The sequence below is a fragment of the Xenopus tropicalis genome, chromosome 1 (genome assembly GCF_000004195.4).
Source record: "Xenopus tropicalis strain Nigerian chromosome 1, UCB_Xtro_10.0, whole genome shotgun sequence".
NCBI lineage: Eukaryota > Metazoa > Chordata > Amphibia > Anura > Pipidae > Xenopus > Xenopus tropicalis.
This window is the reverse complement of record NC_030677.2, coordinates 128,647,836-128,660,988: the sequence shown is the minus strand read 5'-3', so window position 1 is coordinate 128,660,988 and position 13,153 is coordinate 128,647,836.

The following is a 13,153-nucleotide window of genomic DNA, read 5'->3' as shown; positions in this document are numbered from 1 at the left end:
TTCTGCAACTGATACAACTTACTTATACAGCAAGAAGATGCCCTCATAAATAAGACAAGGTATGGGGAAAGTGGGTTGAGGCTACAGAATAACAGTATACCCTTGGGAACATGAAACCTACATTGGGAATCCTAAAGCCCTCCTCCTCTCAACTATATAATTAACCATAATCCCGAGTAAGTTTGTTACTGATTGATTTAAACTGATGCATTGAATGTACCTTGAAATGAAACACGCTTGTAGAACCAATGTCATATTCTTTATTGTTGTTTATGTTACAAATGCATAAATAGAAACCTTTGAAAAAAAAAAGTCTATAGGGCTAATTTCATCTGCAAGCACAGTGGGATTCTCCCCACAGGGAGTTGCACCTAAAATCACTTTCTCTAAAGGTACTTGTGTCACAATGCACTCTTCGCTCTTCCATATAATTGTGCTTGGCGGCACTTAGTCCTTTCTGCCTTCTGTTCTGAATCAGGTGCTGCTGTACCTATTGATGTGCTAGCTAAAAATGATACCACATTGTATTACTGGTAGAGTGTATATTGTATTCCTTGGGAAATTATGGACTTTGCAATAAATTTCACATTTCTCAGTATCCAGTGTGTATTCCTGGGCGTTGGGGCTGTGAATAATACTTCTTTTAGCTGCAGGCCTTACATTGTATTCCTTGAGAAATAATGGACCCACATTGTTAGGATTTGAATTTCCAAACTCTTTCCTTGAGTTAAAGATATGTGATTGTATTCCATGGATATTGACATCTGATTGTAATCTTGGTTCACATGGGGAATTGTACTCCTTGCACACATGTGCTTTATATTATATTCCAAAGGAAATCATAAACCAAATCGTACCACATTGTATTCCAGCTACAGAGGAAATATGTATTCCTTTTGTAGATAAGATTTATTAATTGTATTCCATAGGAGATAATGAACCCAGAATGTAAAAAATATGAATCCCCACTCTCAGACAAGGCAATAACGTTGCATTCATGAAGAATCAGGCTGTGCACTGTATTCCTTGAATTCCAATAGAGATAATAATAAATAATACCAGACTGTATCACTGTTAGAGTGAATATTGTATTCCTTGGGAAGTAATGGACCCACAATATTACAATTTGAATTTCCAAACTCATTCCTTGAGTTAAAGATATGTAATTGTATTCCATGGATATTGAGATCTGATTGTAATCTTGGCTCACATGGGGAATTGTACTCCTTGCACACGTGTGCTCTATATTATATTCCAAAGGAAATCATAAAAAAAATACCACATTGTATTCCTGCTGAGAATAAAAATGTATTCCTTTAGTAGAACTGATTTTTATTGTATTCCACTAGAATTAATTGACCCAAAATTTGAATATCCACTTAGTAAAGGCAATCACGTTGCATTCATGAAGAATCAGGCTGTACATTGTATTCCTTGCATTCCAATAGAAATAACAGAAAAATTATACCACATTGTTGTAATGGTAGAGTGTATATTGTATTCCTTGGGAAATAATGGACTTTGGGATGAATTTCACATTTCCCAGTATCCAGTGTGTATTGGTGGGCTTTAGGGCTGTGAATTATACTTCTTTCAGCTGTAGGCCTTACATTGTATTCCTTGGCAAATAATGGACCCATGTTAGGATTTCAATTTTCAAACTCTTTCTTTGAGCAAAAGATATCTAATTGTATTCCATGGATATTGAGATCAGATTGTAATCTTGGTTCACATGGGGAATTTTACTCCTTGCACACGTTCGCTCTATATTATATTCCAAAGGAAATAGTAAAAAAACATACCACATTGTATTCCTGCTATAGGGTTACTATGTATTCCTTTTGAGGCGCTGATTTTTATTGTATTCCATGGGAAATAATGGACCCAAAATGTTAAAATATGAATCTCCACTGTAAGTCAAGGCAATCACATTATATTCCTTTAATTCCTATAGGAATAATAAAAAAAAATATTACCACATTGTATTTCCAGTAGCATGTATATTGTATTCACTGTAGGAAAAATTGGCTTTGCAATGAATTTCACATTTCCCAGTATCCAGTGTGTATTGCTGGGGTTTGATGCTGTGAATAATACTTCTTTCAGCTGTAGGCCTTACACTGTATTCCTTGGGAAGTAATGGACCCACAATGTTACAATTTGAAATTCCAAACTCATTCCTTGAGTTAAAGATATGTAAAAGTATTCCATGGATATTGAGATCTGATTGTAGTCTTGGGTCACATGGGGAATTGTATTCCTTGCACACGTGTGCTCTATATTATATTCCAAAGGAAATAGTAAAAAAAAAAAACATACCACATTGTATTCCAGCTATAGGGTTACTATGTATTCCTTTTGAAGCGCTGACTTTTTTTGTATTCCATGGGAAATAATGGACTCAAAATATTAAAATATGAATCTCCACTGTCAGTCAAGGCAATCACATTGTATTCCTTAAAAATCAGGCTGTGCATTGTATTTCTTTAATTCCAATAGGAATAAAAAAATAAATAAAAAAAATACCACATTGTATTACCAGTAGCGTGTATATTGTATTCACTGCAGGAAAAAAAATGGACTTTGCAATGAATATTACATTTCCCAGCATACAGTGTGTATTGCTGGGGTTTGATGCTGTGAATAATCCTTCTTTCAGCTGTAGGCATTACATTGTATTTCTTGGGATGTAATGGACCCACAATGTTACAATTTGAATTTCCAAACTCATTCCTCGAGTTTAAGATATGTAACTGTATTCCATGGATATTGAGATCTGATTTTAATCTTGGCTCACATGGGGAATTGTACTCCTTGCACACGTGTGCTCTATATTATATTCCTAAGGAAATCATAAAAACATACCACATTGTATTCCTGCTGAGAGTTAAAATGTATTCCTTTCGTAGAACTGATTTTTATTGTATTCCACTAGAATTAATGGACCCAAAATTTGAATATCCACTTAGTGAAGGCAATCACTTTGCATTCATGAAAAATCAGGCTGTTCATTGTATTCCTTGCATTCCAATAGAAATAACAGAATAATGATACCACATTGTATTACTCGTAGAATGCATATATTGTATTCCTTGGGAAATAAAGGACTTTGTGATGAATTTCACATTTCCCAGTATCCAGTGTGTATTGCTGGGCTTTAGGGCTGTGAATTATACTTCTTTCAGCTGTAGGTCTTATATTGTATTCCTTGGCAAATAATGGACCCACGTTAGGATTTCAATTTCCAAACTCTTTCTTTGAGCAAAAGATATCTAATTGTATTCCATGGATATTGAGATCTGATTGTAATGTCTTTTCAAATGGGGAATTGTACTCCTTCCACACGTGTGCTCTATATTATATTCCAAAGGAAATCTTAAAAACATACCAGATTGTATTCCTGCTGAGAGTTAAAATGTATTCCTTTAGTAGAACTGATTTTTATTGTATTCCACTAGAATTAATGGACCCAAAATTTGAATATCCACTTAGTAAAGGCAATCACGTTGCATTCATGAAGAATCAGGCTGTGCATTGTATTCCTTGCATTCCAATAGAAATAACAGAAAAATTATACCACATTGTTTTACTGGTAGAGTGTATATTGTTTTCCTTGGGAAATAATGGACTTTGTGATGAATTTCACATTTCCCGGTATTCAGTGTGTATTGGTGCGGTTCGGGGCTGTGAATTATACTTCTTTCAGCTGTAGGCCTTACATTGTATTCCTTGGCAAATAATGGACCCACGTTAGGATTTCAATTTTCAAACTCTTTCTTTGAGCAAAAGATATCTAATTGTATTCCATGGATATTGAGATCTGATTGTAGTCTTGGGTCACATGGGGAATTGTACTCCTTGCACACGTGTGCTCTATATTATATTCCAAAAGTAATAGTAAAAAAAAACATACCACATTGTATTCCAGCTATAGGGTTACTATGTATTTCTTTTGAAGCGCTGATTTTTTTTGTATTCCATGGGAAATAATGGACTCAAAATATTAAAATATGAATCTCCACTGTCAGTCAAGGCAATCACATTGTATTCCTTTCATTCCAATAGAAATAACAGAAAAATGATACCACATTGTATTACTCGTAGAGTGTATATTGTATTCCTTGGGAAATAATGGACTTTGTGATGAATTTCACATTTCCCAGTATCCAGTGTGTATTGCTGGGCTTTAGGGCTGTGAATTATACTTCTTTCAGCTGTAGGTCTTATATTGTATTCCTTGCCAAATAATGGACCCACGTTAGGATTTCAATTTCCAAACTCTTTCTTTGAGCAAAAGATATCTAATTGTATTCCATGGATATTGAGATCTGATTGTAATCTCTTTTCACATGGGGAATTGTACTCCTTGCACACGTGTGCTCTATATTATATTCCAAAGGAAATTGTAAAAAATCATACCACATTGTATTCCAGCTATAGGGTTACTATGTATTTCTTTTGAAGCGCTGATTTTTATTGTATTCCATGGGAAATTATTGACCCAAAATATTAAAATATGAATCTCCACTGTCAGTCAAGGCAATCACATTATATTCCTTAAAAATCAGACTGTGCATTGTATTTCTTGAATCCCAATTGGAATAATAAAAAAAATACTACCACATTGTATTACCAGTAGCGTGTATATTGTATTCACTGTAGGAAAAAAATGGACTTTGCAATGAATTTCACATTTCCCAGTTTCCAGTGTGTATCGCTGAGGTTTCATGCTTTGAATAATCCTTCTTTCAGCTGCAGGCCTTACATTGTATTCCTTGGGATGCAATGGACCCAAAATGTTACAATTTGAATTTCCAAACTCATTCCTCGAGTTTAAGATATGTAACTGTATTCCATGGATATTGAGATCTGATTGTAATCTTGGTTCACATGGGGAATTGTACTCCTTCCACACGTGTGCTCTATATTATATTCCATAGGAAATAGTAAAAAAAAACACCACATTGTATTCCAGCTATAGGGTTACTATGTATTCCTGTTGAAGCGCTGATTTTTATTGTATTCCATGGGAAATAATGGACCCAAAATGTTAAAATATGAATCTCCACTGTAAGTCAAGGCAATCACATTGTATTCCTTTAATTCCAATAGGAATAATAAAAAAAAATATTACCACATTGTATTTCCAGTAGCATGTATATTGTATTCACTGTAGGAAAAATTGGTTTTGCAATGAATTTCACATTTCCCAGTATCCAGTGTGTATTGCTGGGGTTTGATGCTGTGAATAATACTTCTTTCAGCTGCAGGCCTTACATTGTATTCCTTGGGAAGTAATGGACCCACAATGTTACAATTTGAATTTCCAAACTCATTCCTTGAGTTTAAGATATGTAAAGGTATTCCATGGATATTGAGATATGATTGTAGTCTTTGGTCACATGGGGAATTGTATTCCTTGCACACGTGTGCTCTATATTATATTCCAAAAGAAATAGTAAAAAAAAACATACCACATTGTATTCCAGCTATAGGGTTACTATGTATTTCTTTTGAAGCGTTGATTTTTTTTGTATTCCATGGGAAATAATGGACTCAAAATATTAAAATATGAATCTCCACTGTCAGTCAAGGCAATCACATTGTATTCCTTGCATTCCAATAGAAATAACAGAAAAATGATACCACATTGTATTACTCGTAGAGTTTATATTGTATTCCTTGGGAAATAATGGACTTTGTGATGAATTTCACATTTCCCAGTATCCAGTGTGTATTGCTGGGCTTTAGGGCTGTGAATTATACTTCTTTCAGCTGTAGGCCTTATATTGTATTCCTTGGCAAATAATGGACCCACGTTAGGATTTTAATTTCCAAACTCTTTCTTTGAGCAAAAGATATCTAATTGTATTCCATGGATATTGAGATCTGATTGTAATCTTGGTTCACATGGGGAATTGTACTCCTTCCACACGTGTGCTCTATATTGTATTCCAAAGGAAATTGTAAAAAATCATACCACATTGTATTCCAGCTATAGGGTTACTATGAATTCCTTTTGAAGCGCTGATTTTTATTGTATTCCATGGGAAATAATGGACCCAAAATATTAAAATATGAATCTCCACTGTCAGTCAAGGCAATCACATTATATTCCTTAAAAATCAGGCTGTGCATTGTATTTCTTGAATCCCAATTGGAATAATAAAAAAAAAACGCTACCACATTGTATTACCAGTAGTGTGTATCTTGTATTCACTGTAGGAAAAAAATGGACTTTGCAATGAATTTCACATTTCCCAGTTTCCAGTGTGTATCGCTGGGGTTTGATGCTGTGAATAATCCTTCTTTCAGCTGCAGGCCTTACATTGTATTCCTTGGGAAGTAATGGACCCAAAATGTTACAATTTGAATTTCCAAACTCATTCCTCGAGTTTAAGATATGTAACTGTATTCCATGGATATTGAGATCTGATTGTAATCTTGGCTCACATGGGGAATTGTACTCCTTGCACACGTGTGCTCTATATTATATTCCAAAGGAAATCATAAAAACATACCATATTGTATTCCTGCAGAGAGTTAAAATGTATTCCTTTCGTAGAACTGATTTTTATTGTATTCCACTAGAATTAATGGACCCAAAATTTGAATATCCACTTAGTGAAGGCAATCACTTTGCATTCATGAAAAATCAGGCTGTTCATTGTATTCCTTGCATTCCAATAGAAATAACAGAAAAATGATACCACATTGTATTACTCGTAGAGTGTATATTGTATTCCTTGGGAAATAATGGACTTTGTGATGAATTTCACATTTCCCGGTATCCAGTGTGTATTGCTGGGCTTTAGGGCTGTGAATTATACTTCTTTCAGCTGTAGGCCTTACATTGTATTCCTTGGCAAATAATGGACCCACGTTAGGATTTCAATTTCCAAACTCTTTCTTGGAGCAAAAGATATCTAATTGTATTCCATGGATATTGAGATCTGATTGTAATCTCTTTTCACATGGGGAATTGTACTCCTTGCACACGTGTGCTCTATATTATATTCCAAAGGAAATTGTAAGTCAGTCAAGGCAATCACATTATATTCCTTAAAAATCAGGCTGTGCATTGTATTTCTTGAATCCCAATTGGAATAATAAAAAAAATACTACCACATTGTATTACCAGTAGCGTGTATCTTGTATTCACTGTAGGAAAAAAATGGACTTTGCAATGAATTTCACATTTCCCAGTTTCCAGTGTGTATCGCTGGGGTTTCATGCTGTGAATAATCCTTCTTTCAGCTGCAGGCCTTACATTGTATTCCTTGGGAAGTAATGGACCCAAAATGTTACAATTTGAATTTCCAAACTCATTCCTCGAGTTTAAGATATGTAACTGTATTCCATGGATATTGAGATCTGATTGTAATCTCTTTTCACATGGGGAATTGTACTCCTTCCACACGTGTGCTCTATATTATATTCCATAGGAAATAGTAAAAAAAAACACCACATTGTATTCCTGCTATAGGGTTACTATGTATTCCTGTTGAATTGCTGATTTTTATTGTATTCCATGGGAAATAATGGACCCAAAATGTTAAAATTTGAATCTCCACTGTAAGTCAAGGCAATCACATTGTATTCCTTTAATTCCAATAGGAATAATAAAAAAAAATATTACCACATTGTATTTCCAGTAGCATGTATATTGTATTCACTGTAGGAAAAATTGGTTTTGCAATGAATTTCACATTTCCCAGTATCCAGTGTGTATTGCTGGGGTTTGATGCTGTAAATAATACTTCTTTCAGCTGTAGGCCTTACATTGTATTCCTTGGGAAGTAATGGACCCACAATGTTACAATTTGAATTTCCAAACTCATTCCTTGAGTTTAAGATATGTAAAGGTATTCCATGGATATTGAGATCTGATTGTAGTCTTGGGTCACATGGGGAATTGTACTCCTTGCACACGTGTGCTCTATATTATATTCCAAAAGAAATAGTAAAAAAAAAACATACCACATTGTATTCCAGCTATAGGGTTACTATGTATTTCTTTTGAAGCGCTGATTTTTTTTGTATTCCATGGGAAATAATGGACTCAAAATATTAAAATATGAATCTCCGCTGTCAGTCAAGGCAATCACATTATATTCCTTAAAAATCAGACTGTGCATTGTATTTATTTAATTCCAATAGGAATAAAAAAAAAATAAAAAAAATACCACATTGTATTACCAGTAGCGTGTATATTGTATTCACTGCAGGAAAAAAAATGGACTTTGCAATGAATATTACATTTCCCAGTTTCCAGTGTGTATCGCTGGGGTTTGATGCTGTGAATAATCCTTCTTTCAGCTGTATGCCTTACATTGTATTCCTTGGGATGTAATGGACCCACAATGTTAGAATTTGAATTTCCAAACTCATTCCTCGAGTTTAAGATATGTGATTGTATTCCATGGATATTGAGATCTGATTGTAATCTTGGTTCACATGGGGAATTGTACTCCTTGCACACGTGTGCTCTATATTGTATTCGAAAGGAAATTGTAAAATATCATACCACATTGTATTCCAGCTATAGGGTTACTATGTATTCCTTTTGAAGCGCTGATTTTTATTGTATTCCATGGGAAATAATTGACCCAAAATATTAAAATATGAATCTCCGCTGTCAGTCAAGGCAATCACATTATATTCCTTAAAAATCAGACTGTGCATTGTATTTCTTGAATCCCAATTTGAATAATAAAAAAAATACTACCACATTGTATTACCAGTAGCGTGTATCTTGTATTCACTGTAGGAAAAAAATGGACTTTGCAATGAATTTCACATTTCCCAGTTTCCAGTGTGTATCGCTGGGGTTTCATGCTGTGAATAATCCTTCTTTCAGCTGCAGGCCTTACATTGTATTCCTTGGGAAGTAATGGACCCAAAATGTTACAATTTGAATTTCCAAACTCATTCCTCGAGTTTAAGATATGTAACTGTATTCCATGGATATTGAGATCTGATTGTAATCTTGCTTCACATGGGGAATTGTACTCCTTGCACACGTGTGCTCTATATTATATTCCAAAGGAAATAATTAAACAAATCATACCACATTGTATTCCAGCTACAGAGGAAATATGTATTCATTTTGTAGAGGGGATTTGTTAATTGTATTCCATTGGAAATTATAAACCCAAAATGTTAAAATATGAATCTCCACTGTGGGTCAAGGCAATCACATTGCATTCATGAAAAATCAGGCTGTACATTGTATTTCTTGCATTCCAATAAAAATAATAGAAAAAATAATACCGCATTGTATTCCTGCTATAGGGTTACTATAAATTCCTTTTAAAGCATTGATTTTTATTGTATTCCATGGGAAATAATTGACCCAAAATATTAAAATATGAATCTCCACTGTCAGTCAAGGCAATCACATTGTATTCCTTAAAAATCAGGCTGTGCATTGTATTTCTTGAATCCCAATAGGAACAATAAAAAAAATGCTACCACATTGTATTACCAGTAGCGTGTATATTGTACTCACTGTAGGAAAAAAAAATGAACTTTGCAATCAATTTCACATTTCCCAGTATCCAGTGTGTATTGCTGGGGTTTGAGGCTGTGAATAATACTTCTTTCAGCTGCAGGCCTTACATTGTATTCCTTGGGAAGTAATGGACCCACAATGTTACAATTTGAATTTCCAAACTCATTCCTTGAGTTAAAGTCATGTGATTGTATTCCATGGATATTGAGATCTGATTGTAATCCTGGGTCACATGGAGAATTGTACTCCTTGCACACGTGTGCTCTAAATTCCATAGGAAATAATAAACCAAATCATACCACATTGTATTCCAGCTACAGAGGAAATATGTATTCCTTTTGTAGATAAGATTTATTAATTGTATTCCATGGGAGATAATGAACCCAGAATGTAAAAAATATGAATCCCCACTCTCAGACAAGGCAATAACGTTGCATTCATGAAGAATCAGGCTGTGCATTGTATTTCTTGAATTCCAATAGCGATAATAATAAATAATACCAGACTGTATCACTGGTAAAGTGTATATTGTATTCCTTGGGAAATAATAGACCCACAATGTTAGGATTTGTATTTTCAAACTCTTTCCTTGAACTAAAGATATGTAATTGTATTCCATGGATATTGAAATTTGATTGTAATCTTGCTTCACATGGGGAATTGTACTCCTTGCACACGTGTGCTCTATATTATATTCCAAAGGAAATAATTAAACAAATCTTACCACATTGTATTCCAGCTACAGAGTTAATAAGTATTCATTTTGTAGAGGGGATTTGTTAATTGTATTCCATTGGAAATTATAAAGCCAAAATGTTAAAATATGAATCTCCACTGTCAGTCAAGGCAATCACATTATATTCCTTAAAAATCAAGCTGTGCATTGTATTTCTTGAATCCCAATTGGAATAATAAAAAAAATACTACCACATTGTATTACCAGTAGCGTGTATCTTATATTCACTGTAGGAAAAAAATGGACTTTGCAATGAATTTCACATTTCCCAGTTTCCAGTGTGTATTGCTGGGGTTTGATGCTGTGAACAATCCTTCTTTCAGCTGCAGGCCTTACATTGTATTCCTTGGGAAGTAATGGACCCACAATGTTACAATTTGAATTTCCGAAATCATTCCTCGAGTTTAAGATATGTAACTGTATTCCATGGATATTGAGATCTGATTGTAATCTATGTTCACATGGGGAATTTTACTCCTTGCACACGTTTGCTCTATATTATATTCCATAGGAAATAGTAAAAAAAAACACCACATTGTATTCCTGCTATAGGGTTACTATGTATTCCTGTTGAAGCGCTGATTTTTATTGTATTCCATGGGAAATAATGGACCCAAAATGTTAAAATATGAATCTCCACTGTAAGTCAAGGCAATCACATTGTATTCCTTTAATTCCAATAGGAATAATAAAAAAAAAATATTACCACATTTTATTTCCAGTAGCATGTATATTGTATTCACTGTAGGAAAAATTGGTTTTGCAAAGAATTTCACATTTCCCAGTATCCAGTGTGTATTGCTGGGGTTTGATGCTGTGAATAATCCTTCTTTCAGCTGTAGGCCTTACATTGTATTCCTTGGGAAGTAATGGACCCACAATGTTACAATTTGAATTTCCAAACTCATTCCTTGAGTTAAAGATATGTTAAGGTATTCCATGGATATTGAGATCTGATTGTAGTCTTGGGTCACATGGGGAATTGTACTCCTTGCACACGTGTGCTCTATATTATATTCCAAAAGAAATAGTAAAAAAAACATACCACATTGTATTCCAGCTATAGGGTTACTAAGTATTCCTTTTGAAGCGCTGATTTTTTTTGTATTCCATGGGAAATAATGGACTCAAAATATTAAAATATGAATCTCCACTGTCAGTCAAGGCAATCACATTATATTCCTTGCATTCCAATAGAAATAACAGAAAAATGATACCACATTGTATTACTCGTAGAGTGTATATTGTATTCCTTGGGAAATAATGGACTTTTTGATGAATTTCACATTTCCCAGTATCCAGTGTGTATTACTGGGCTTTAGGGCTGTGAATTATACTTCTTTCAGCTGTAGGCCTTACATTGTATTCCTTGGCAAATAATGGACCCACCTTAGGATTTCAATTTCCAAACTCTTTCTTTGAGCAAAAGATATCTAATTGTATTCCATGGATATTGAGATCTGATTGTAATCTTGGTTCACATGGGGAATTGTACTCCTTGCACACGTGTGCTCTATATTGTATTCGAAAGGAAATTGTAAAATATCATACCACATTGTATTCCAGCTATAGGGTTACTATGTATTCCTTTTGAAGCGCTGATTTTTATTGTATTCCATGGGAAATAATTGACCCAAAATATTAAAATATGATTCTCCACTGTCAGTCAAGGCAATCACATTATATTCCTTAAAAATCAAGCTGTGCATTGTATTTCTTGAATCCCAATTGGAATAATAAAAAAAATACTACCACATTGTATTACCAGTAGCGTGTATCTTGTATTCACTGTAGGAAAAAAATGGACTTTGCAATGAATTTCAAATTTCCCAGTTTCCAGTGTGTATCGCTGGGGTTTCATGCTGTGAATAATCCTTCTTTCAGCTGTAGGCCTTATATTGTATTCCTTGGCAAATAATGGACCCACGTTAGGATTTTAATTTCCAAACTCTTTCTTTGAGCAAAAGATATCTAATTGTATTCCATGGATATTGAGATCTGATTGTAATCTTGGTTCACATGGGGAATTGTACTCCTTCCACACGTGTGCTCTATATTGTATTCCAAAGGAAATTGTAAAAAATCATACCACATTGTATTCCAGCTATAGGGTTACTATGTATTCCTTTTGAAGCCCTGATTTTTATTGTATTCCATGGGAAATAATTGACCCAAAATATTAAAATATGAATCTCCACTGTCAGTCAAGGCAATCACATTATATTCCTTAAAAATCAGGCTGTGCATTGTATTTCTTGAATCCCAATTGGAATAATAAAAAAAAAACGCTACCACATTGTATTACCAGTAGCGTGTATCTTGTATTCACTGTAGGAAAAAAATGGACTTTGCAATGAATTTCACATTTCCCAGTTTCCAGTGTGTATCGCTGGGGTTTCATGCTGTGAATAATCCTTCTTTCAGCTGTAGGCCTTACATTGTATTCCTTGGGAAGTAATGGACCCAAAATGTTACAATTTGAATTTCCAAACTCCTTCCTCGAGTTTAAGATATGTAACTGTATTCCATGGATATTGAGATCTGATTGTAATCTTGGCTCACATGGGGAATTGTACTCCTTGCACACGTGTGCTCTATATTATATTCCAAAGGAAATCATAAAAACATACCACATTGTATTCCTGCTGAGAGTTAAAATGTATTCCTTTCGTAGAACTGATTTTTATTGTAATCCACTAGAATTAATGGACCCAAAATTTGAATATCCACTTAGTGAAGGCAATCACTTTGCATTCATGAAAAATCAGGCTGTTCATTGTATTCCTTGCATTCCAATAGAAATAATAGAAAAATGATACCACATTGTATTACTCGTAGAGTGTATATTGTATTCCTTGGGAAATAATGGACTTTGTGATGAATTTCACATTTCCCAGTATCCA